This window comes from Amphiprion ocellaris, chromosome 20 (assembly GCF_022539595.1).
Source record: "Amphiprion ocellaris isolate individual 3 ecotype Okinawa chromosome 20, ASM2253959v1, whole genome shotgun sequence".
Classification (NCBI taxonomy): domain Eukaryota; kingdom Metazoa; phylum Chordata; class Actinopteri; family Pomacentridae; genus Amphiprion; species Amphiprion ocellaris.
The window spans coordinates 1,834,927-1,862,700 of record NC_072785.1 but is presented as its reverse complement, the minus strand read 5'-3'; the positions used below and the strand labels follow the sequence as shown (position 1 = coordinate 1,862,700).

Below are 27,774 nucleotides of genomic sequence, written 5' to 3'. Positions count from 1 at the left end.
CCCATTGCAAAAACTTGACTAAAATGTATTTTGTTTGTATTAACTAAAACTAGAAAAAAATTATTAAAAATGTATTGAAAGTAATGAATATTTTAGTCAAGTGACAAACTAAATCAGTAACAGCTGTCGCAATGAAGAGCGTGAGGCAAATCATTAGAGTTCAGGCTCAGAAATCAGCAATTGCTGGTACCTCAGATAAGCATGTTCAACCTCAAGACTAGTACTGTAAATTTCCACAAGTGAGTAGAAAAAAGACTGCAAAGCTGTTAGTTCAAAGTGCTGTAACATAAAATTTGATATTAAAACAGACGCAGTTAATTTAGCTAATTAAAAAGAAACTGCATTTTGTGCTGGGTTTCACTTGTTAACAAAGTGAAACATGTAACACATATAAATACAATTTAGTCTTAATTTCTACTGCTTGTGTGCCTATAATTAGACTAATTATTAGAAAGAATGTGAGTGCAGGATCATAACACGTTTTCCTGTTCCTCCAGTTCTGTCAGCAGGGTGTTAATGCAGCATTAGTAGCTCTTTTACAACAGCAAATCTGTTAATTTCAATGGAACTGCTCCAAACAATAGATTGATTGGCTGTGGTGCACTAGTCATCTTTATTTAACCCAGTTCTGCAGAAACATTAACTACTCCACAAAAGAACAGTTCCTGAACAGTTTTGTGAGTCACTCAAATATTCTGTATCTAACTTATTATCCCGTTAGTGACCGAGCTACTGAGCTTCAGTAAATTGTTCTTTGGGAAAGACGTATTGCTGACGTCCTGGTCATGCCTGACCTTCTTAACTACATTAAATCTGCCACTAACTATCTTTCTCACAGTGTGAAACAGCAGAACAACTCCATTAACTTCCTTGATACCTTACAACGGCTGTAACTGCATAATTGAAATAACAGTCCGTGGCAAACCCCTCTGCAGGAACACTATTTTAAAAGCTGAGAGCAACATCCATAACAGCTCTTTCCCAATAATCCAGTTGGTCAATTTTTAATGCAATACCGTGAATTTCAGTCCAACGCTACTGAAATGAGAGGACATTTCCAACAAAGAGGACACCCTACAGTACACAGAGACAGACATTCCTACACAAACTACAACACTTAACACTGCCTCCTTGTTGTCAGTGAACCAACATCCACAATTCTGTCATGCACATCCATGTTCTGGTAAAAAAAAAAGTCCAACATAAAACCCTTCATAAGATGCAGCAGCACATTTGTGGATTCTATGTGGAAATGTCCTTGTGATTTGGCATATAGGCCTATTGGACAAACGATAAGGCCTCTTAAACGTTGCATATCTGAACACACAGTTGTGGGGAATATTAAAATGTTTCTCTCTTGCAGATGTGGTGATATGTTGAACTCGCTGTTCAGCAAAAAGGCACCTCAGTTTCTCACTCTCAGCACAGCTGGATCTTTAATGAATATTCAATCCATCATGCTTCCTTTATTTTAATCCCATTTAATGTTTGTTTTAGAAAATGCACACATTGTTCTTGATTCTGACTCTTGATATGTGTATTCTTGTTTTTCTGTCTTGTTTTAATGCACAGCTGTGTCACCTCGGGATTGGTTATTGGAAGAATTCAAACCAACTCCTCATGAGGTTTAAACCAACCTTCTACCCAAAAACCATTGCACACACATTTTCACAATAGGCAACATTGTTGATGGCAGTTTTTGAGAGGTGAAGACTGCCATTTGGCAACGTCTGAATTTAACCAATCAACATTGTCCTCTCCAAGTTTAAAAATTAGTGTTGGGGCGCCCCTGTAGCTCAGTAGGTTGAGGGGGCGACCCATAACCAGGAGCTACTGTCCCCGACTCAGCAGTTATGGGTTCTAGTCGACCCATGGCCATTTGCTGCATGTCTTTTCCCTACTCGTCCACCCACGTTCCCTGTTTCTCTCTCTCTACTATACACTATAATAATGGCAAAAAGGCTAAAAAATAACCTGAAAAAGAAACACAGTGTTGAGACCTACACAGCAGTTTGCTCTTGCTTTCATAACACACACAAAGCTTTGGGCCAACAGGCTGCAGTGACCTAATATGTAGGTGTGCATAATGCCTTTGTCCTCTTGGACTCTGAAGAAGATGTAGTAATATCAAACAGTTTGTAAGTTTGATCTGTTAAAGGCTACCAATCAATCAGCGAGCTTCAGTCTTGTTAAGTGAAGGTTAGTAAGCTAGCTTGTCCATGATCCAGAGATCTTTTGCATCCCTCAGCTCCGCTCATGCTGCACCTCTTTGCTCATTTTTAAGTGAACCAGAATGTAGGAGGAGTTGTTGCCTGGAGCCACCACACTGAGCTTCTAGCGATAGGGTTAAATCTATGGGTTCACACCATCGAAGGTCCGTCCATCTTTACGTAAAGTCTATGCAATGGCAACAGTTTCACTATGACTTCCACACCAAAGCTCACGTAGGGGGTGTTTTTGTATTTGAATGAGATGATTAGCCACAGTTTATACATAACCAAAAGCCAGAATGCAAGTTTATATTGAAATACAATCAAATGGTTAATTTTTTGTTTTGTTATCAGCACATCAAAAGACTCAAGGAATTGGTACTACCACATTTCTGGTACTGTGACATATGGAATATATTGAATACATCACCAGGCCTTCAACATTGTCTATCTGTCTCCAGAACATATGCTAGATAAATTTCATTTTCGTGTTACATGCAAATAACACAAAGAATGTGTTCTGAGACCAGTCAGGTCCTGCATGATCAGACGCTTCTATTTTAAACCGGTTAATGTAAACATAACTATCCTTTACACTGTCTGAAAACCACAATTCAGTGTGACAGCCATTCAAAGTACTACATCATTGTTCACACACACACACACACACACACACACACACACACACACACACACACACGCACACACACACACACTGCAGACTTTATAGATGGATACATCTCAAGTGCTAAAAGTAGGCCAAGGATTTGTACAAAAAGGATATGTGATTTTTTTAATTACTATATAAAAATGGATCCCAAACAGAATTACAAGTGAGTGCACCAACCAAATTACATATTGCTTCCAATTTTAGCCCAGCTGTACAATTTACTCTTCCTGTCCTGATCCTTCCTGTATATCTGTATCTATCAAACTAAAATAAATCTAATATAGCACAAAACCTAGCCCACTATTTACACGAATGAACGTATTTCTGGTTCAAAGCATATGATGGAACCCAGGGCATCGAACTTTCCTCGTTGTCTCAGAGCGATGGTGTAAAAACAGGAACCAACACCTGTTCTTTTCTCATGTGTGAGTTCTGTGAAGAGGACAGACAAATGCTGCAGCTGCAGGGGGTGAAGAGCTGAAAAACAGGAGTACGTGGGCCACAATTGCAAAATTCTTGACTTCTGATGATCCTGCTCTCAAACCATTCCTCCCTGGGGCTCGTGCTGCTCTTCATCAACCAGGGTGACAGTTTTGGGACAAGTTCATAAACAGCTGCTGTAGGAGGCTGAGCTATTCAAGGATCTCACCATCCAGACATTTTCTGATCAAAGCTCAGTCAGAGGAAGCAAAAACAAAAAAAAAAAAAAAAAAAAGCATTTTGCGGCACTGAAGAATCTTGTTACAGTTTCATCAGCCAGTTTTTATATAATCTGCCTGACTGTGGGATGTAGCAGATTTTGTTTGACTGTCAAGTTTAGTTTAGTTCTTTGAACTCAATTTGTTTGGGTAACATTTAAAGCATATCATATATTTCCAAATATTCCTTTCACGGATTTCTTAAGAAAGGGTTCCAAGCACACCCACTCTCAAAAGACATCTGCAGAGGAAACAATGCATCTCTGCTTTATTTTAAAAAAACTGATGGTACATCACTTTCAATGCAGTGGGTCAACAGCTTTATTTTCTCCCTGGAATAGAAACTAGGCCTTTTTTTTCTCTCTTTACAGTGCAGTCATATTTTGTGCATCCCAGCAGGATTCCACACAGTATATGTCGATTTATGTTGCAGGTACTTGTTGTCAGGTGATACACTAACATGAACTGGTACCAGCCCAGTGGAGTTATGTTCATATCAGAAATCTAACATGATTTCTGTAAAGTGCCAACAATCATTGCCAGTGAACAAAGCACTGTGCCTGATATTGGATGTGGCTAAGTTGGTGCATTGATATTTGTACACCACTGAGTGAGTCTGTGTTGAACCATGACATGTCTGCAGAAAATCATCAATGACCATCTAAAAGATATAAAAGATCATCTAAAAGTTGCTGTGATATCAGAGTTGTAGCCATTCCATCAGTAAAAAAAAAATAATAATAAAAAATCAGCATGTAAAATTGCCTTTTAACAAAATATTGTCGTGGCAATGCTGCTGTGAAGACAGAAAACCAAACCAGATATTTTGTGAGACTTGATGTGGGTTGAGAAAAGCTTGACATTTCTCATCAAGTGAATGTTCAAATCGCAGTTGTCACTGCAGTAATGTTTGTCTCCCATCCCTAAAATGGGGCTTTTATGTGCATTTCTAATTATAGAGTATACCATCAATATTTTGTTCCTGTAAAAACTTCTTTTTTTCAACCTGAACTGTGCAGATATTAAGTCTGCAGGTTACTGAAATGAAAGCATATTTTTCAAGCAGTCGTGCAACACTGTAAAACACATCTCATGCCTTCAATTTCAAACTGCAACAAATAATCTAAGAAAGAAAAACACATGCTGTGAATGAGTTATGTGAATGTTTGGCAGAGACTTATTGAAAGATGTTTCCTCTGAATGCCACATTTTTGATTAGGAAATTATGAGCATTTCAACACTGAATGAAGTGAATACATGGTTCAAAGTATTTCTGAGAGAACCAAGTTAATACTACAGACATTAGAGATTTGTTGCTTACTTACATTTAAACACTTAATATGACATGCATGATGAACTTAAAGCATTACTGATGCGAAGGTGTGTTTAGCCCTGACAGTAAATGTGGTAGTTTACGTCGCTACACAACACCCGGCTTACTATTTCAATTATTCCAAAACTTGAAGCCATGCTTAATGCAATTACTGAGAATCTGATTGACCTTACAGCTTAATGTGACTAAGTAGGCTACATTTACTTACTTTGCATCCTGAATAACTGAGTGCTACTTCTATTCTGATGGCCAAAGTGACTGTGAGGACACCAGAGCATAAGCGTGGATCGGTTTTGAATAAAAAACAAGAATACTTGGAAGTTATTCCATCTATTTTAGGCATACGAGCAACCATGATAACACCTAATCAAATTTACCGCTAGCCCAATATCAACTCATTTCATATATAAAATTAGAATGAACACCACAACTCCCTGGCAATGGAACACAATTTACAGTCTGTCTGTGTTTTCTGCTGACCCTGCTTGTCCTTCACAGTGCCCTGGGATTCTCAGCCTATAAAGCAGGTATTATTATCCTCAGCCTGTGACGTCATTTGGTGGAATATTCTGCGAGGACTCCATACCAGGCTCTGGTCCTGAGGGGAATGTCACAGCCTTAACCTCATCCCCATCTCTCGCTGGCTCCCTGAGCACTGTCCACATTCACCAACAGGCAAAGCACAGGAGGAAAATCATGGAAAGAGCAGACAGACAGAGAAACAGAGGAAGGAATACAAAGAGGAAGAAAAGATGACAGGGAAGATCGGAAGGACAGAGGAAGGAAAGACATAATGAAGGAAGGGAAGAAGGAACGATAGACAGTGTTGGAAGGGAAGGAAGGAAGAATCGAAGGAAAAGAGAAAGCAACAAAAGACACCATGGAGGAAGGAAGGAAGATAGGAGGGTAAAGGAGGGAGAAAAAGTGAGGGGGCAAGGACAGAAAAATAGAAGCAAAATACAAACTGAAAGAAGAATGGAAAGATGAGAGGGAGAAAACTGGGACAAAAAGATGAAAACACAGAAGACAGGATAGAGAGAAAGAAGATCTTATAGGAAGGAAGATATAGGAAGAAAAAAGGAAACTGACAAATAGAAAAAAAGACAAAAACAAGAGAAAGGAAAGATGAGAACAAGCAAAAAAATGAAGAGGGAAAGAAGGAACATACTATGTGAAGAACAAATGAATGATCAAGGAAAGGAAGTGAGGAGGAAGAAAGGAAACAAGAAATGACATGAGGAGGGAAGGAAGAAGAAAGTGGAATGAAGTGTAGAGGTAGAAGTAGAGGAAGGACAAAAAGAAAGAAAGAAAGAAAGAAAGAAAGAAAGAAAGAAAGGAAGAAAGAAAAAAGAAAGAAAGAAAGAAAGAAAGAAAGAAAGAATTGAGCAGAAAAAAGCCCAAAAGATACAAAGAAGGAAGAAAGAACATAAGAGAGCAGGAAGAAAGCAAGAAATGATGGGAGGAAATAAGGAAGGAAAAAAATGAAGGAGGAAAAGACTGGAGGGGAGGCTGGAGATGGTTGAGGCTTCACCTCAGTCAGCAGGTGGGACTGAATGTTTCATTTCTACCACTGGCTGAATATGGAGAAGGATAGCTTACAGTAAATAAGAAAGAAAGGAGAAGACTTAGAAGCAGGGAGTCGGTGTAGTTTTTCTGCTGAATTTACTCTTCACCTTAAAGCAACTTTTACTGAGTGTGATGAAGCTGCAGTCTCAACAGCAGGCAGCTCTGAGCAGCTGATGTCCTGCCGCTGACACATGTAGGATGACGACGTACACAGTAAACATGATCCTGTCAGGGCGGCTTTGGAGGACTGACACTTTAAAAGCTTTTTGAAACTGATGTCAGCATTCACATAAAACAGCCTGACACCCGGGCTATCACCTTTTTCTTCATAGCTGTGGCTAAATAACCCGTAACACCACAGCAGACACGCTGCAGTAACTGAGGCTGGCAGCATTCAATAAAACTATCGCTCCCTTCTTATGCAATTAACCCAGTTTCTAAGCGAGCCAGAGATCTATGGGGAAGCAATTAAAATCTAAATTCTTCCCAGTGTGTGGACTTCACAGGGAAAAGATCCTTGGACAGTGTTTGTTTGGAAGTGTTGACTTGTGGGTTTTTTTTAGACATAAGAAATGTTAAAGGGGGGGGTAGAGGACAGAGGGAAGGACAACAGAAGCAAAATGAAGAAAGGAAAAGTGGATGTAAATAAATGAGAGAGAGGAAGGGAGAAGAATACAAAGGCAGGAAGAAAGGAAGACAGGAAGGAGGGAGAAATAGAGGAAGGAAGGAAGAAGGAGAAAAGGCGAGGGGAGAGGAAAGAAATAAATAATAGACGAGTAAGGAAGAAAGGACAAAATAAAATACAGAAGAAAGGAAAGAAATCAGGAAGGAACACAGGAAGGACACGAGAAAGGAACAAATGACGGGGAGAGAAATGGAGGGAAGAAAGGAAAGAAGTCGTAGACAGAAAAGATGAGATAAGGCAAAGAATGTGGTTTGGCAGGACGGAGCAAGATATGGTGAAGGAAGGAAGGAAGGAAGGAAGGAAGGAAGGAAGGAGAAATAGAGGGAGGAAGGAAGAAGGAGAAAAAGCGAGGAGAGAGGAAAGAAATAAATAATAGACAAGTGAGGAAGAAAGGACAAAAACACAGAAGAAAGGAAAGATAACAGGAAGGAACGAAACACAGGAGGGAGGAAGGACACAAGGAAGGAACAAGTGACAGGCAGAATAATGTAGGGAAGAAAGGAAAGAAGTAGTAGAAAGGAAGGAAGAAAATAAGGAAGGAAGGAAGGAAGGAAGGAAGGAAGGAATAACAGTGAGTCAGTGAGAATGGTGGAACAAAAGGCGGGAAGGAAATGAAGAAGGAAGGAAACAGTAAGTAGGAAGGAATGAAAGACAGGAAGGAATAAAGACATGATGGAGAAAGGAAGGTATGGGAAAAGGAGGGAAGGGAAGGAGGAATCAGGGGCAGAACCATTAGGGAACTGACAGTTAAATAATTAGGTTAAAAATGGATTATCTTTCCATTAAGCGTACTTTTGTTCTCACACATGATACAGATCATGCCTCAGATCTCATCCACTCACTTGACTCTTCTTCATACAAACAGCCAGCAGAGAGGACCACCTCCCTCTATCTGTTTATTTGTTCTACAGCCAGACTCTGGATATGTGTCTCTGTGTGTGTGTGTGTGTGTGTGTGTGTGTGTGTGTGTGTGTGTGTGTGTGTGTGTGTGTGTGTGTGTGTGTGTGTGTGTGTGTGTGTGTGTGTGTGATTGTACCGTGCACTGACCTTGAATTCCTCCTGTGAGCAACAAACAATCCCAAGCCTTTCTCCTCCTCCCACGGATGAACGTTGCGAGGTGATGTCTGTGTGCGTGCTGAGGAAGAAGTCCTCCACCTCATCTGTTCACTCCTTCACCTGCAGAAAAACAACGAAGGGAGACGGGGAGCGGGAGAGAATGAGAAACGGCGCTGGTCGGGGACATTTGTGTGGCCTCTAATCCTATTTATTCAACAAGAAAGAACAGAGGGTTTGCCCGAACCCTCAGGTCTGGAGTTGTGAAGTATTCTGTTTGGGGTAGCAGTGTTTTGAAGCGCTGGGTTGGGTGTTCTGTATTTGCAGTTTTGCGTTATAAATGCTTCACCTGAGCACATTTGTTTATTTTGTCTATTCCCCTAAGTTGCAGTGTGTTGAGCTCCCAGGCAGCAGTAACATATAACCTTAGCGATGAGACTTAATTCATCAGCACTTACAGCAGAAAACTGAGTCTCTCTTTCCCTTGTTTCTTTATCTTTTTTTGTAATTGACTATTTACAGCATTATGTAGCTGCATGAATTGCAATGATTGCTTGAAGTCATGTTTAAGGAATCATCAATTTCTACTTCCAGTTTTGATGCTAAGCTAAGGTAATTGCTTATCCAACTCCAAAATAACAAATGGTGTTTTAATCAAAATGCTGAGCTATTTTTTCCCTTTTTTTCTACAGACAATGTGGCAACATTTTAGACTTTGCTGGGAAACTTAACTTGTTGAAATTGATTAGAAGTGGAAAGAAGATGAGGCGTACCAGCGAATCAGTATCTACTATTTACCAGGGAGGGATGGTTATTTGAAACTATTTTGACTGAGGCAAGTGAGCAAATGTTTCAGCAGAAAGATGTTTCTTAGCAGATCAGTGGAGGGATTAGTTTGAATCTTGGTGAATTGTCTCTTTGAGATGAAGTGTGTTTTTAAACAAAGGTTTCAGAAATGAAAGTAAGGTTTCAATCAAACATGCATTATCAAAAGTGCCAAAGACTTTATAACCAGAAATCTTTTATTAAAGTAAAAGACAGAGGTTGTGTCTAAATGCTATCTTGTTGTCTGATTTCAGTTCAATGTGTGTGACAGTTACCATACCAACATATCAAATGGATCACTGTATTGATATAGAAGATGACTGAAACCATGGTCAGGCCAGATTCTATAACTGAGCAAGAAGGGCCCTACAGTTGATCTCACAGAGTTTCAAAACTCCTCTGCAGAGATGGAAGAACCATCTCAGCAGCACTCCATCAATCAGGCTGTTATAGTAGAGCAGCTAGACGGAAGCCAGACTAAGTAAACAGCATGGCAGCCTGGTTAGAATTTGCTAAATAGCATTTAAATGATATTAAGAGCATGAAGAGAAAGATTTTCTTCTGATGAAACAATAATCCAGGCAAGATGTTTATTAAACGCGAGGCACCTGCTACCATCACTACAGTGAAGCATGGTGGTGGCAACATCATGTTAATAGAGGGGGGTTTCCAGCTAGCAGGGATGGGAGAGATCCTTGAAGAAAACCTGCTCCACGGAACAGTGCCCTGAGCTGGGGAGATAATTCACCTCTCAGCTCCACAATGATCTGAAGCATGCAGTCAAGACAACAGCGGAGTGGCTTTAGGACCAATCTCTAACTGTCCTCGCGTGGCCCACTAAAGTCTCACAGAACATTAGTGGAAAGACCTGAAGATGCAAGTTCACAGGTGCCTCTCAATCTGATGAAACTTGACATCTTCCAGGAAGAAACAGATAAACAACTCAAATCCAGGTGTAAAAATCCTGTAGAGACTCATGCAAGAAGACCGGAACTGCTAGCTGGAACTGCTGGTTTATCAAGCACCAAAAACTGGTGGAGCTATCCCCAAAATATCTAGGATTCATCATCTGGCAACAGCTAGTGCCTGCACAAACTTTTATATCAACCCAACCATTATGAGTTAATGAGTGAGATCAGTGATGACCAATGCAATGAACAAACTCTGTAGCGCAGACTGGCAACAAGCCACTGCCATCATTCAAGCCTGTGTGATTAAAATGAATAAAAGGATGAAGTGAGAACACCATGCTGTATTAAAGGACTACAGTGATCCCTTGTCTGTTGTGAGGGTTTAGGTTCCAGAATCACCCACAATAAGTGAAAATCTGCGAAGTAGCAACCTTATATTTATTTTATTAGTTATATACATTTTAAGGCTTTATAAATCCTCCCCACACTCTTATAAACCTTACAAACAACCGCAGAGCAACACTATGTGCAGCGATCAGACGTGAGATGCTGAATGCTGCTACACATGGGAGACGGAGAAGACTGAAGCTGTGGTAGCTGAGCCAAAAGGGCACCCAGCGCTGTACGCTACCCATTTTATTTCCATTTAATATTCTTTCAATATGTTTTAATCATTATTATTATTATTATTATTATTATTATTATTATTATTATTATTATTATTATTATTATTATTATTATTTGACATAGTGTTCATTTTTAGGCTAGAAAATGCTTATTTTACCATAAAAATAACAAATACAGTGGTCCCTCGCCATTCACTTCTCGCGGTCTAACTGTATTGCATATGTTTAAATTGCATTTGGTATCACAGATTTCTCACTAAATCACAGGATTTTGCGGCATATAGGTATTTTTATATATTGCTGCAAGCTGCGTTGAAAAACGGCGCTGGAGAGAGGATATCTGCCTTTTATGCACAACTGCCAGATGCTTTTATTTTGACACACACAGAGAACGACACTAGAGAAAATGTGGCAGGAAGTCATCAAACACACTTCACACTTGCAGTCCTGACAACATAACACTTAACCAAACTAATTAGGCTGACCAAACCAAAAAAAAACACAATAAAACATAAACATTAATAACAATGTACCACAAACATAAACCAAAATAATGACATTTAAACCCCCAACACCCCGAACTCCCATGGTGCATTGCAGCACAACAGTGCAGTCATAGCGACCACCTCTGCGACGGCTACATTATTTTAGGTATTTTTGCAGTAACATAAGCATTTTCTAGCCTAAAAAAATTGAAAACGATTTTAAAAATATAAAAGATAATAATTAAAAAATAATGTTTAATCAAAATAAAATGCGTATTGGCGCTGATTGGCTCAGCGACTGTAGCATCAGTCTCTTCCTTTTTCCGTATATAGCATGAATTCTGCATCTCGCCTTGTCCATTTCACATAGATGTCTGATGTTGCTCTGCGGTGTGTGGGGAGGGTTAATAAAGCCTTAAAATATATCTAAATAAGAAAATAAATATGGTCGCCACTTTGCGGATTTTCGATGAGAGACCACAGTATACAAAAATACCTATATACCGCAAAATCCACGATACAAAATTAGATATATACGATTTAAAAATCTGTGATACAGAGAGGCCATGAAAAGTGAGCTGCAATATGGCAAGGGACGGCTGTATTTTGACATTTACAAAACAAACCAAAAAAAGCCCAAAGTAAAGCCCTAATTTTTGCTTTCTTAGAGTCAGACAAAAGATGAAAGAGAGGATCACTATCACAAACTACCAATGGAAACAGTGTTAGTAGATTACTTTGGTAAAATGGGTGTTAGAATACTTTCAAGCGCAGTTTGAACCTCAGGTCTCTTCTCATGTTCAGACCACAGGCGCTCCCTATGGTGCTACCCCATAGGTTATGAAATGAGGTTGCCCCGTCAGACAGCCTTGGGTCAACATGATAATTGAGGGTGCTTCTTTGTGTCACACTGACTTTGCAAATCACTTCAACATGTTTTCCAGGCAGGTGCCTGCGGCAAGCATCACTTAGCCACCAGCCAGCTTCACTTGGAGCTAAGCGCTGTGACAATTATTGCATGACACTTCCATCCATATCTGTTCTCATGGAAATTCATAATTTATGACACATCCTCGTTTCTGCCTCTGGGGACCTGAATGCTATTATCCCACTAAAGTGAGATCTGATTGGGCAGCTACAATCTCAGTTGCTTCTTTGAAGTCTCATTTCTTCAAGTGCCCTTCTATAGTCATATAATGTATCATTGTCCAGCAGCGCATACATCCAGTGAGCGGCAGCGGCATCAGCTCCCCGCTTCTCCAAATAGAAACGGTAAAGCTCAGGCTGAGAATAGCATATTCAGAGTGTTTGACTTAGTACTAGCATATTTGAAATCATGTATCTGCTGTTCTATCATCATCCCTACTGAAAATCCTCAAAAAATACTGCACAAGTACTACAGTTTTACTCTGCCAGATATACAGACTGTGTTGAAAAGAGGTGTATGTAAAGTTCAGATGGACTTAAGTAATGAATGCAGTATTATTCTGTGGTGAGAAATGACTGACACACAAAACGTGGTTTAAAAATATAATCAGAATCATTGCCCACATCTTTTCCTCTTTAGCTTTGACCTTGTTTTTTATTTTTTATTTATCTTAACTTCCTAACTATGGCATTACAGAGGGTCCTCGACTTACATTGGAGTTCCGTTCCTATGGATCTACGTAAGTCAGTTTTCACCATAAGTCGGAACTCCAGCGAAAATGTAAACAAAACCGCTATGTGCATCACGATATCAATCGGTTCTTTGGAAAGAGTCATTTTACAAGAAGATAAAGAATATTGTAACGGATTGATGTTGTTGTTGATGTTGAGGTTTCAATGTTTATTCTTTAGTTCCAGATTTACCTAATGTCAGTGAACGTGCCATGTTTAGTTAGCTCACCTCTGATTGGCTGAGAGTCAGCAGTAGTGTGTGTGTCGAGAGCTGGGAATGTCAGCTAATTCTGGAGCTAAGTTATAGGTTTTTTGTAGTTATTTTGGCGTTGGCTACACAGAGGGGTCACTACAATATGTTGCACTGTTTTTACAACTTGACCGAAGTTCGTTGGTGTTTCCCCGTTCTGAGCATTTTATTATACAGGGTTATTCAAAAAGAATGAACCGATTTCATTACGCAATATTTTGATAAGGAAAAGCAATAGAAAACTCCAGCCAAGTCACAAGTATTGTGACTATTGAGTTGATTGCTGTTGTTATTCTAATGACATTGAATAACAACAGCAATCCACTGAGTTGATCGCTGTTGTGATTCGATGTCATTCGATGACCTTAAACATCAAATAAAAGTTGATTGTGAGCAGAATACTTGTGACTTGGCTGGAGTTTTCTATTGCTTTTCCTTATTAAAATATTGCGTAATGAAATCGTTTCATTCTTTTTGAATAACCCTGTATCTAATTTCACTTCCATGGAGATGGCTTTCCTTTTCTTCAAAGCACTGCCATCAGAAGAGTCTAACTTACGCTTGGTAACCATAATGAAGGGCAAAAAGTTAGTGAACGGAGCACAATCCAAGGTGGTGTACAACCTGCGAATGTAAACAAAGTTGTGAAAACATATTCATCCGCTCTGCTCACCAACTAATTACACGTAACCAGTTCTGACATGACGACGAAACGCCGTAGGTTGATGATGTCCTAAACCGAGGACCCCCTGTGTTATTATTTTTAGTTTAAAATTTCACCCTAAAGATTAACATTAGGTTAATTTCTCTACCTTCTATCATCACATGCAAACCTATACATAATTAAAAGTAGTCCTTTCTCTTTCAAACAGTATTTAAAACCCCATCAAGCTGATGCCAACTAAAAAAACAAACTAAAAAAATGATTGCCTTGAGCTTTGTCAGCTTGCACAGGGTGAAAAGTTAACAAGAAATGCTACATGTTTCAGTGCATCACTGATTAACACGAGTCAGCACTTGTAATGTAATGAACTATTCTAAGAGGCTTTATGGAGTAGTATTTATATACCTTATATATTAGCTCTACTGTGTAGCTTTTTTGTGGCAGCCTCACTGGTAGCTGCACACACAGTTTTTTTTATTTTTAGATTTTACATTATTTTTCTAACAGAATAACAGTTTGAGTTTTGTCAGCAAAGAATGTCATTAAGGATCCTTTCTGTCTTTGATCAAGGCAGTGAAAAGATAATAATGCTTCATTTTGGCACTAGTTGACCTTGTGCCACTGATGAATAAAGACTTGATTGTGTTGGATGATTTACGCAAAACCTGCACGTCATGCTGTCATGAAGCCTTTGTTACACAGTCCAGCTTTGGTGAAGTCTGTGAAAAAGACAGACAAAGCAATCTGGGAAGCTAAGAAATCAAACTGACAATCCTAATCTAGTGTGTTGACACCTGTTAAAGAACTTACCTTTGTGCTTTCCCTTGCCTACCTGTAGTTATTGCTCTAGACAACTGTGCTTGCTAACACTTTCACAATCATCACCTCTGTCAAACCAAGTCCATCTGCTTTAAAATAAGACCCCAATTGCAAATGAAACTCGTCTATTTGTGTGATGACTGAAGAAATGTGATCTGAACAGTAACGGATTTTTACTCATGAGTGTAGCCTAGAATGTCACATGTGACACGATTACTTCAAAATCTGGACAAAGCCAGTTAATTATACTGTGAGTGAAAATTAAAACCTCCCCTTGAACCTCTAAATGAACATCTGACACCGACCAACGCCAAACTACACAACATCTGAGGGTGTACTTGATCTTGGTAAAAGGCTGTGTGTACTTTTTATGCATTGGGGAATAAAAATGCTCTAAGATTTCTGCTGGGCACCCGCAGTGGCAAATAAACACATCAGCTTGAGTCCACCCCCTCTCTCTTTCTCATATTTTCCAGTCTATTGCGTGTCATTCCACCACCTCATTTGAGCCACCTCTCTTTTCTTTCTTCGCAGGAGATAGTTCTGCAACTCTATTAGCAAAAAGGTTGACTGAACAATCTGCAGGATTGCACCAACTCTCAGGGACTTGCTGTACTCCCAAAGGCAATGCCATTCAATTCTTTTCTCCCCTTCCCTATGAGATCAAACTAAAATCTTCAAAGTTAAACTTCACTTGTGAAACTTAACTTTCAGAACAAAACTTAAACTGCAAATGGAGGCAGTCTCAGCACAAAACCATCCAAAACTGTGTAGAATTATTCACTGTAGAGCTTCTAGTCTTTCAACCAGGCTTCTTTTTTTATTTTTTATTTTATTCTAGAGATACATTTTATAAGCTTCCGTATACTTCAAATGAACTCTCACTTCATCTAAGTGTGTAGGAAGGAAAAAGCGTCTGTATCTGTTCCGTATGGCCACACTTGAAGGAACCGAAAGACTTGATGCAGTGAATCGTATAAATGAGGATAATGGTGAACATTTTTTGGACACTCTAAAAAAGATATTCTTAAAAAAACTGCTTAAAGTAGTTGGTGGAAGAGGATTGAAAACAAAGAGTCTGGGGATAGAAGTTGAAAGGATAATGCACGGTTGGATGATTTAATTATTACTTTGTTTGTAGCCTACTGGGGCCTTCACGCTCAGCAAACTATACTAAATGTTGGCACGCTATGCTTGGACATGCTTTTTTGGGATGAGATGTAAAGCGCAGCATTAGTTCAGTAACAGCGCTGATACTGTAGTTGTACTGGCCGATCAGGATTGGCTGTTTCCAGTATGATTCATAGACACTGGCTCAATCGCAGCCACAGAATCCATAATATAATCACTAATATTCATGGAGGTGCAGTCATCACTGTTACTCTGTATTTTAGATGTATTTCTTATTGCAGGGTTGGATTCCATGAGAACTCCTTCTACTGCAGAGCCTTCAACTGTAGACGGAAAACACAAACAAACGTTATCCTGCCATCCCCACCCTCCTCATTCCCACTTATGGCCGCCTTCCCTGAGCCTGGTTCTGTCGGAGGGTTTTATTTTCCCCTCCCTATCCCAGGGGTTTTTCATTCCTCCCCTCCCTTGCTCATAGGGAATCCTAAGGAACTCTGGATTGTTGGGTTTTCTCTGTTCTCTGTTTGTAATCTGTAAATGTTGAAATCCATAAATATGACCTTTGGGCCCTACAAGTTGTGTCCTTTTCCACAGTGTAAGCTTACTATGTGATTTGAGATGGCATACATTGTGGATCTGTCCTATATAAATAAAACTAAACACCACATCTTCCCAGAATACAAAAATATATCCTGCCTATTGAAAGTCCTTAGTACTTCACATGTTCACTTATAGTTGTCTAGATAAAAATATATCATTGGTGACTGTTGTGACTGCAACTTTTTTCAGTAGATTAGTTGTGCTCTGTAGCTCTGTAGCTGTAACATATCACCCCAAAAGATGGTCAGACACTTACACTGACGGTTTAATCCCAAAACCAATGTAAGAGCTGGTTACAGACAAACAAATTAAAAAAATAAATAAATAAACAAAGATATTTTATGTTAGCATTACATTTAAGCATGTGTAGCACATAGATGAACAAACATGCAGTCAATAAAAGCTTAATAACAACATTCAAAAGTTTTACACATTTTAATTGCACAGTATTAACTATAGACCGATGCTTTGCTTCACCGTGTCCAGGGTGGCAGGAGGGGACATGGTGGGTGTAGCAGGAGGGGACATGGTGGGTGTAGCAGGGGGGGACGTGGTGGGTGTAACAGGAGGGGACGTGGTGGGTGTAGCAGGAGGGGACGTGGTGGGTGTAACAGGAGGGGAAGTGGTGGGTGTAACAGGAGGGGAAGTGGTGGGTGTAGCAGTGGGTGTAGCAGGAGGGGACGTGGTGGGTGTAGCAGGAGGGGACGTGGTGGGTGTAACAGGAGGGGAAGTGGTGGGTGTAACAGGAGGGGAAGTGGTGGGTGTAGCAGTGGGTGTAGCAGGAGGGGACGTGGTGGGTGTAACAGGAGGGGACGTGGTGGGTGTAACAGGAGGGGAAGTGGTGGGTGTAGCAGGAGGGGACGTGGTGGGTGTAACAGGAGGGGACGTGGTGGGTGTAGCAGGAGGGGACGTGGTGGGTGTAACAGGAGGGGACGTGGTGGGTGTAACAGGAGGGGAAGTGGTGGGTGTAGCAGGAGGGGACGTGGTGGGTGTAACAGGAGGGGACGTGGTGGGTGTAACAGGAGGGGAAGTGGTGGGTGTAGCAGGAGGGGACGTGGTGGGTGTAACAGGAGGGGAAGTGGTGGGTGTAGCAGGAGGGGACGTGGTGGGTGTAACAGGAGGGGAAGTGGTGGGTGTAGCAGGAGGGGACGTGGTGGGTGTAACAGGAGGGGAAGTGGTGGGTGTAGCAGTGGGTGTAGCAGGAGGGGACGTGGTGGGTGTAACAGGAGGGGACATGGTGGGTGTAGCAGGAGGGGAAGTGGTGGGTGTAGCAGGAGGGGACGTGGTGGGTGTAACAGGAGGGGACGTGGTGGGTGTAACAGGAGGGGACGTGGTGGGTGTAGCAGGAGGGGACGTGGTGGGTGTAGCAGTGGGTGTAGCAGGAGGGGACGTGGTGGGTGTAGCAGGAGGGGAAGTGGTGGGTGTAGCAGGAGGGGACGTGGTGGGTGTAGCAGGAGGGGACGTGGTGGGTGTAGCAGTGGGTGTAGCAGGAGGGGACGTGGTGGGTGTAGCAGGAGGGGAAGTGGTGGGTGTAGCAGGAGGGGAAGTGGTGGGTGTAGCAGTGGGTGTAGCAGGAGGGGACGTGGTGGGTGTAGCAGGAGGGGAAGTGGTGGGTGTAGCAGGAGGGGACGTGGTGGGTGTAGCAGGAGGGGACGTGGTGGGTGTAGCAGGGGTGGTCAAAACACCGCTAATAGTGAGGTGGGTAGCGGGGATGAAAAAAAACGCGGAAATAGCGGCAGACGCGGGAGAAAATGCACTGATAATAGCGGCGGAGGCCGCAGTGGCGTTCACGGCCCCACCGTAAATGACGATGATGATGGCTGGGTTTGCTTGAGAGATGAGGAACAGTATCACAAGTGGATCAGACATTTAGATGAGCCTGTTGGGTGTCGTGGAGACAGGAATCTGACAAATTCTGAGCCAAGCAATGCCATCTTGATCGATAAACATCTGTGAAAGTTATGTAATCCATATGTCCGCCGCCTGGTGACATCATAATATGCAAATTAGATGAGTGAATTTACTCCCATCACAAACTTTGGATCATACTGATGATTTTACTCATTTACAGTATGCCTTTATCTCTAATCATTTTCAAGTTACAACCTTTTGAAAAAGTGATATCAAAACTGAATATTTTATTGAAAAAACTGTGGCGCCTAAAGGGTTAAACAAATACTGACTTTGTGTCTCTTCAGAGGGTAGATAATAGATAAACAGACTTTATAAATTGATTACGTTCTGTTCTTTTTCTCACCGTACTTGTGACAATGTAAAGCTACTTCCGTAACCAAAAACATCCGGTTGTTGTCAATTTCAACAGGAAGTAAGACGAAACATGTCAGAATATGCAGAAATTACAAAATAAAAGCACCATAATTTGCGTTCTTATGTAAATCTGTCAAATCTAACTGGATTATCTGCAGTAGTCATAACGTTAGCATTAACTAATAAGGAACATAAAACTAACTTATTTTTTAAAACTTCAGGAGTCTTTCATGTCTCTCAGAAGAGCTGTTTCCAGCTCAATGAGTCAAAACAGACAACTAAAAAATTAAACATTTAGAAGGAACAGTTTCTTGATGTGTGTTCTTAGAGAAGAAGCCCACGTGTCTCTGCAAATATGTTATTGAGAGTTGATGTCAATCACAGCTGTCTTTCATGACAGCATACTTCCTTTTTATTACTATTCAATGATAAAGATTAGAGAATGGTCACTAACATCAACATGATAAGGAGTATCGAATTAGGATAAAAGAAAAAAATAATTGAATGCATTTTTTTTTTCCAATTTAGGTCATGTCCCATTCATTAATATGAAGTAGGCAGGGTTTTTGACCTATACTGTAACCAACCACCATCGAGTCATTGTCATATGTTGGCTTCACTTCCTGGTGAAGCGTCATCAATCTCTATATGCAGATTGTGTTTGTGACAAATCAGACTGTGGAAGCATTTCCTATAAAAGTTGGACCAAATTTTGATGTCTTTTGGCCAACATACTGCATATTCTGGGCTGTTTCTCTACATAGTCCATTTGTACGTAACACATTGGCACAGAATGTGGCAGTCTGCTGGGAGTCCATGCCCAACAGTCCCTACATGCTGTATACCAATATGCACTGTGCACAAGTACTCAACGCTCAGACCAGTAAGGCTTTGCCAGTGAGCAGGTTTACCTGTTAAGCTCCTTATCACACCTGCCTGCCCCTTTTCTTGCTTGACAAATGAGAGAGCACAATAGCATTTACAATTACAATGCTGTGGTTAATTTTGAGCAGGTGGGAAACATTTGTGTATTGGCCGGGGAGCTGTAGCAGCTATTAAATTTTAGACACCACCAAATGAAGTCCCAGCAAATGATGTTTTATTACACTAAGAGTAACAGAGAAACACTTGTTCTTTGTCATATTGGGGTCTTTGAGGACATTTTCATTCGCTTTATTGTCACATTCTCTCTATACTGGCGTTAGAATCCAGCACAATGAAACACATTGCACTGTTACTGTATTATACTGAAGCAGAAGTCCTCAGGTGAAAAGAAACTTACTGTATCTCAGCAACACTCTGTGTTCTCCCACTGTCCTGTGACGTCAAAGAACATCTGTGAATGAAGTGAAGGCTGCTACAGTGAGCCCACAGCAACATCCCAACACTGCCAAAGAGACCACTGGCTCTTCAGAGTACTGAGAATGAATCCTACATCTTCCAAAGCATTAAAGCTGTGTTCCAACTCATTCCTTCTATCTTCAGGGTTTCTGGATGAAACAGATATGGTTTCACTGCATTGCTGGACATTTCTTGATCAAAGGTACATTCTCCAAACCGCTGCCATGGGGAGATTTTAATACTTGTCTACACAGGCAGCCATGCACATTGATAATGACGCATGCAGGCTTAATGTGATTTCCATGTTCTGCTTGTCAGCATTACCTGACAAAAAGCCTGTGGACTCATTTAGATCATGCACACTACAGATCTGTAGCAAGTGCGTCTGAGTGTATAAACAGCTCTCATGGCTGCAAGCACGGGTTAATGGAGTTTTTTTTTTTTTTCTTCCCACAAGTCTAAGCTAACAGTGTCTGGCAGGTTATGTCACAAGCTGAAGGCCAGAGAGAACTCGATTTACAATTCTTGATTTATGGGCCAATAGCCAGGTCTTTGCTTTAAGCCAGGAGTGATGTAAAGAAGCCTTTTTGGGTCATAGCTCAAACTCTTACCACCGTCAAGGACCTTTGACTCTGCTCATCTATCTCTCAGTCGGTAACTGAATCTAAAGTACGAATGTGTTGTGATGGTTGAGCACAATTCAACCAGCTTGTTTTTATTTCCTTATGTGATCAGCTCCTGCCATGAAATGACATGAGGGTGACACAAAATAAGGAGCCACAGGGAACTGTAACCTCTCTGCTGCTCTGTGTCTCTGCACACAGCCAGACGATGCACGGAAGAAGAAACTGCAGCGGAATAATGAGGAGGAAAGGAGAGACAACAGGTTTTTCCATTTGATCAAGAGCTCAGGTCAAAGAATGCATTTAAATGTCTTCACTGCACAGAAAATGATCACATAAATACCTTGCGGTCGCCATCATTAGCAACCCTCGTCTGAAAGTTCTTGCAGATTGATCCCTGACTTTTTTTGATTGTCGTCCACCGCAGTGATAAACGAAATGCAACATTTTCTGTACTTTGAGTCAATCTATTTAGCAGTTTGCGTACCACACAATAAAGTCACATAAACGTGTACATAACATGGAAATAAACACGTGTGGCCATAAAATCCTATTGTGAAAAATGTGAACAACATACATGAGCTCACTGCTCATTCACAATAATAAAATAGAATAGACTGTGATCCGTTTATTTCATTATCACTTTTTAGTCGTCTTTCTGATTGTGCTAGAGGAAAAAGTAGGAATTCTTACATCTGATCCAGTTATGACATGCTTTGGATGTGGTTATTGCTCGCATTTTGACTGCATTTGTAGTTGAATCTAAGACAATACAGATACATGTACCATAGCTGATTGCTCTTTTTAGTCATGAATAAGGAATTATCTTTTCAAGTAAAAATTGTAATTGTGCCAACAAATTAAGGTAGTCTCTCGTCTTAATGAAAGTGAGTCCCAATGATTTGTCACAAAGTGAGTAAGTTGTGTTGATTGAGATCTTTACTGTAGGGAATGCAGGGGAATCAGTTTTTACTCAGTGTATCGTTTGTACTGTAAAAATCATTAAAAAAGCTAATATTTTAGCATAAATTCTATCAAGCTATATAAAAACTTTTAAAACTTAATTTTTTAAAAAAAGGTCAACACATTCAGAACTTATGATCTTAAGTTTAGTTAGCAATATGTTCAAATGATTGTTTAGTTAACTAAATAACTCTTACAGTAACTTCTAGCAGTGCAATAAAAAATGTCTTTTTTTCATTAACTGTTTTTTATGTGTCTGTGTATGTTTGTTTTGTTTTTGTAAAATGAGAACTTACAGTGAATGTACAACTGATTTACTCATTTCCAGGTGCTTTCAACACTATTACTCTGTATTTTACGTGTAATTCTTATTGCAAGTTTGGATTCCATGAGAACTCTTTTCACTGCAGAGCCTTCAACTGTATATGAAGATGGAAAATGCAACACAAACACAACACAAACACTATCCTGTCATTCCCAGCCCAACACCTCCTGCTATCCCCACCCCTATCATCCCCACTCCCACCCAGCCTTCCCAGAGTCTGGTTCTGTCTGGGGTTTTTTGTTAGATCCTTCCTACCGTTGCTCATAGAGAATCCAAAGGAAACTTTTCGTTAATTAGCAAAAGTAAGAAATTGACTTGATATTGAAAATGTTATTTCACTAATTAGGAATAAATATTACATTGGGCGGTGGTGGTGCAACGGTTAAGTCTCTGGACTACTGATCAGAAGGTCAGAGGTTCAAACCCCGATGTGGCCACTGTTGGGCCCTTGAGCAAGGTCCTTAACCCTTCCTGCTCCAGGGGGCGCTGTACTGTGGCTGACCCGTCGCTCTGACTCCCCCAATTGGGGAGAGATGCGAAAATCAGAATTTCCCCTCGCGGGATTAATCAGGGATAATAAAATAAAAAAAAAAAAAAGTCAGATAAAAATCTAGTTTTTCTGTTTGTTACCTTGAAATGTTGACTGTAGGATTTAGTCAGCACAACCATGTCAGTTCAATTAATCAAAGCCAAGTGTTTAATGCAAGGTGGGCTTTGACAGCCTCAGTCCTACATGTCTTTGTGTAAGTTTATATAGTGTTAAATCTGTAGCTTACACCCACCTGAGCAGAATAAAATCAACAATCATTTTACGGCTGTGCGCTTTTCTCTGCTGTCATTACTGAGACACCAAGAATCAATCTGCTACAATGGCCTCCAAATGTACATCCAACAAAAGCTGACAAAGACACACACACTCAGACGAAACACACTCTCTACACAAAACAAAATCTATCGGCCTGTGAATAGCACACAGACACAATCATCATATTGGCTCTAAGTGGCTGTTTGTGACTTTCTCTCCACGTGAGGTTTAAGTCTTGTGCCTGGCACTTCTCATTAAGCTAATTCAAGGCTTTACTCTGTGGCCGGTTTTAAATCCCAAGCTTAAGAACACTATGTAGCATAAAGAGGTAATGAGGGGTGAATCTACTTTGTGATGCCACAAAAATATTTCCCAGTGCCCTGCCAACATCTTAATATGGCCAGCTTTACTTACCTAGCACTGGCAGTAAAAGGTGCCAGTACCCAGCAGCCACCTGTTTATGTCCATAGGTGGCTGTGGATGAGAGGAAGTGTGCCTTCTGCTCTCACTGGTCTAAAGTCAACACCCCGCCAACACACTTAATCCGTCCTGCGGAAAGTTCACATGAATCCACAAGTAGCCTTTCTAGGGGATGCTGAGCCTCATCTTCTATATTTCGATTGTTTTGGGGCACTACTATATCCAACCCCTCAACACTGCACACGAATAACTGCTCTTTCTTCCCTTTTCCTTTCTCCTGTTTTAACTCAGCTCTTCCTTCAGGCAACCCAGATAGAGCCAAGCTTGTCAGTCACAGGAGCAATTTGTTAAAGGACTGTGGAGTGCTCTCATCTAATGTTTCATTAAATTATCCGTATTCATTCGCCTCTAGTCTGTAGTAAAGCCTCTTATGGCGGCATTGGGATTTCGAGCAGCAGGGCTGAGGTCAGTTGTAATCTGATATTTTCTTTTCGTGGATGGAGAATGTTATGGAGCCACTCCAGCTAGGGTTGCAAGGGTCAGTGCTTTGTTGTTGACATCATATGTGACTCTGTCCTTCCAGCTGTTCAGCAGAGGCCAACACAGATAATTAGGGAGCTGACAGTAACATGAGCTGCACAGCATGCTTGTCTTTGTTGATTCACACATCACTGTTTGGCAGCCCATAATTATTTTATGGTTGTTATGATGTACCCTGTGCAAAGAAGCTCATTAATTTCCATGTACATACATTGTTGCTCTCACAGACAAACACGTTTCAGGAGCTTTGACTGTGTAGCTCTCCTAAACTTGAAATCACAAGTTAGCCCTATTCAAGACATTCATTTACTAAAGCAAGACATTTGCAGCAGATTTGTGGTAAATTTGGTTTCCAAGAAAGATTTAGTTTACCAAAACATGTTGTCACAAGTTTGCCAGCGTTAGCTATTGATGACAAGCACTCAGCAACATTCTGAAAACAAGAAAAGCACTCAGAGAACACAGTGCTCCACCAAGGCTGCTCAGTCGTTGCATGATTTCTGACAGATGAAATCTCAAAAAAATTTGTGGTCCGCAGTGGTTGATTTGTAGTAGGATTGCAATTATCTGATCATCAGAAGGCAACTGACATAATGTCCACTTGTTGTCATAGTTACAGTGACGCAATGCCACTATCTTGCAATGACACAGAAATTTTTTAACAAACCCATGGAGCCAGACTATAAGCCGCATCACTGCCAAAATCTAATTCATTGGTCCATGTGTCATTTCTGACCTTCCTTGAAAATTTCATCCAAATCTAATAATCCGTTTTTGAGTAATGTTACTAACAGACAGACAGACAGACAGACAAGCCAACGTCGATAGTCACATAACTCTGTCACTTTTCATGGCAGAATAATATTGAGAAGCTGCCACTTTTGCCAAATACTAGTTATTGGCCAGTACAGTTGTCAGTAGGGCAAAAATTATAGTAAACTTCTGAAAATTACTATTAGTGGCAAACATGTCAGCCTATATATCTGCCGATGCCAAGTCCCAATCTGGTACCACATCTCTAGATGACACACATTTCAGGTATTATAGATTTGCTGCTATATGTAGTGGCGCTTGTTATATTTTCATACCATAGCGACTGGAAGAGGCAGTTCTGTGTTGGTGAGCAGGTAGCATTGTGGTGGTTTTATCTAGCAAGGGGCACCATGACAAAGTCTTCTGTGACACATTCTATGGCAGCATGTTAACTCAAGCCAGGCAGCCCAATATTTAATCATCGAAATGTACGTTTTTAAAAAGTGTCCTATCAAATAACACATTATTAAAGTTTAAGGTCAGCAGTAGCTTCCTGTCCTCTGTATTTTACACTGACTACAACTACAATGTTGGTATGTGTAAGGCTGCTACTGCTAATATAGCTACAGTGTGTCTTCAGGAGTTGTTGGCATTTCCTGTGCTTTGCTTATCAAAAACAGTGAAAAGGTTCTATAAAATGTTGGTTGTAATTAGATTCCCTGTGCAAAGGAGCTAATTATCACCATTAGCTAACACAATGTAGCATTAGAACACAGGAGTGATGGTTGCTGGAAATGTTCCTCTGTACCTCTATGGAGATATTCCATTAAAATCAGCTGTTTCCAGCTAGAATAGTCATTTACCACATTAGCAATGTCTACACTGGATTTCTGATTCATCTAATGTTATCTGCATTGACAAAAAATGCTTTTCTTTCAAAAATAAGGACATTTCTCATTGAGGCCAAACTTTTGTACGGTAATGTAAATGCAGTGTTTCTCTCACAGGCATACTGAGGAAACAGCTGAACTGTTCTGCTCTCCTAGACCTGAACTACAAGTTAGCCCTGTTCATGAAATGAACATATACAACTGCCCTGCACTTAATCCCTACATGTAACTACATGTGTTTTCAAAGGCAACACACTTTGTAGTTTTAAGTTAGCAATCACTACCAGTCCTTGGTGTTGTACAGTATCATCTGCTTTGCCTTTCCCTTAACGCACAACGTTAGAATCTGTAAAGACTAGAAATCTATTCTTGCTAACGTAACTACAGTATATCCCCAGGCTGCTGTTGATGGTTTCTATGGTTTGCTTATCAAAAACATAAAAAAAATCCTTCCATAAAGCCTGAGGCATGCTGGTGTCTCTGAGGGCAAAAGCACATACAGTACTTTGCCTTGTACCGACAACATTTTTAATCTATTATGTAGTTGTGCTGCTAACTGCCTGCATGCAAGTTTGATGAAACACGTTAACTACTCTGACTGAAATGTACTCAGAGGAACTTACTAATTTTTATATCTGATTTGCAGACAATATGTGGTTTTTGCCCACATTACTGTAGCATAAGCCAAACAATGCTGGCTTTAGGTCTGCTGCATGCGTGCAATACCCTGTCACCCTGATTCAGTGCATTTGCAATGATACAGTGCAGTTATAATGGATTCTCTCATTTGAAATTAATGAACTTCCACAGAAGTGAATGCATGCCATCTCCGATCCTACATCAGATCGTTCCCTGTGTCATGTGTTGCTATATTTCAAATTCTTAACCAATAGAGGTTGTTACTGAACCTAAGCTACATGAGATACTCTCTCATGCTCTGGGTTTGCACACAATGCATATTAGTCTCTTCCAGTAGCATGAAAGATGTTAATGATCTAATTTACTAATTTACTACCGGATAAGCACCTCAGTACATCCCACTACCACCCTAACCTGTTCACAACGACAAGAACTGTTGTGTTAACACATTTCCTAGAGCCTTGTTTCTCTACTGATTTCAAAGCTACAATTTCCATGAAGTTCCACCTCATAGGAATTCAAGAATAATTGCTACTGCAGTGAGGAGATAAACAGACTTAACATATGACACTTAACCAAAGTACAGCAACAGGCACTTCATGCTTTCATGACAACATTCTGTTGTTATTGCTCCTTACCATTTACCATATAATTACTCAGTGCTCGTTAAACATCCATATTTGCATGCAAACACAAAGAAAAGTGGTGACATACACCAGTCTGGCATGAATACAGCACAGTAAGAATATACTGGTCCTGCAACCTTGGATATTTGTTTACTGACACTGCTGGCATGACCTGAATAACAATCTGTCATGTGCACGAAACTCTGTTGATCTGTCGCATATGTTGACAAGGTGACTCTGATTTACCTTGAACACAATGAACACATAAATGTTAGCAGCCATATGCACCTTTGCACATTATTTTTTTTTTCTTTTTATTGTTACATTCATACATTCATACAGTACACAGACACACAGGGGGCAAGATACAAGAAAGCAAAGGACAGAATTACCAGCTTCACATACTTGATTAATGGAGTTTTGGGGCAGTTATGTATGAGGTATGACTGTATTATCATGAGTGTGTGTGTGTGTGTGTGTGTGTGTGGGTGTGTGTGTGTGTGTGTGTGTGTGTGTGTGTGATAAATGTAATTATATATACCAGTGTTGCTGTGAAAACATAGGATGTTGAAACAGAAGAGAATAAATAAATAAATACTAGTAATAAAAAAGAAAAGAAAAAACAATAATAAATGATAAATGAAATTGTATAAATTGTAATGATGTGATAACAACAACAATACCGACAGAGGTTATTACATGGGTAACGGTAACCAGCAGGTAGGGAGGGAAAAATAACAATAGTGTATAATATAGTAACTACAGTAGTATATAATCTAGTAACTACAATAATAATAGTAATACTAGTATAATATAGCAATAATAATAATAATAGTGATAATACCAGTAATAATAATAATAGCAATAGAGATAATAATAGCAATAATGGTGGTCGTAACAACAATAATAATAGTAATAGCAGCAGTAGTAGTAGTAGTAGCAGAAGCAGTAGTAGTAGTAGTAGTAGCAATAATAATAGTAATAATAATAGTAATAATAATAATAATAATAATAATAATAATAATAATAATAATCATAATAATAATCATCATAATACTATCACACCGTAAACAAACAAAAAAAAATGATCAAAAACAAAATGGGAGATTGTGGTAGTAAAGTAGTACTGGTAGCATCAGTAGTAGTTGTATTATAACTGCAGGCGGTTTGAGAAGTCAGCAACAATATAGTATTCAATATATAATAATATTTACAGTATTACAAAAATTATAGTCAAAATATTGTCCTGCAGTTAGCAAGAATGAGGTAATGAATAATGAGCTGTAAATAAACACAGCATACTCACATTTACTAGCCACAGATAATTTTGTTTTTTGGGGATTTTTTTGGTCATGGTAACAACGTAACTCCATGGATGTCAATGTGATCATTAAAG

At 40.0% G+C, this 27,774-nt stretch overlaps 1 protein-coding gene across 2 annotated transcripts in view; it reads right to left on the bottom strand.

Moving 5' to 3' along the window:
• Positions 1 to 27,774, bottom strand: part of LOC111574422 (leucine-rich repeat and fibronectin type-III domain-containing protein 2) — a 216,486-nt gene that overhangs the window by 130,136 nt on the left and 58,576 nt on the right. For both annotated transcript variants that reach the window (XM_023278996.3, XM_035952246.2), the window contains exon 2: positions 8,210 to 8,338. The gene's annotated coding sequence lies outside the window, so the exon portion shown is untranslated. The remainder of the gene's footprint in view (positions 1 to 8,209; positions 8,339 to 27,774) is intronic.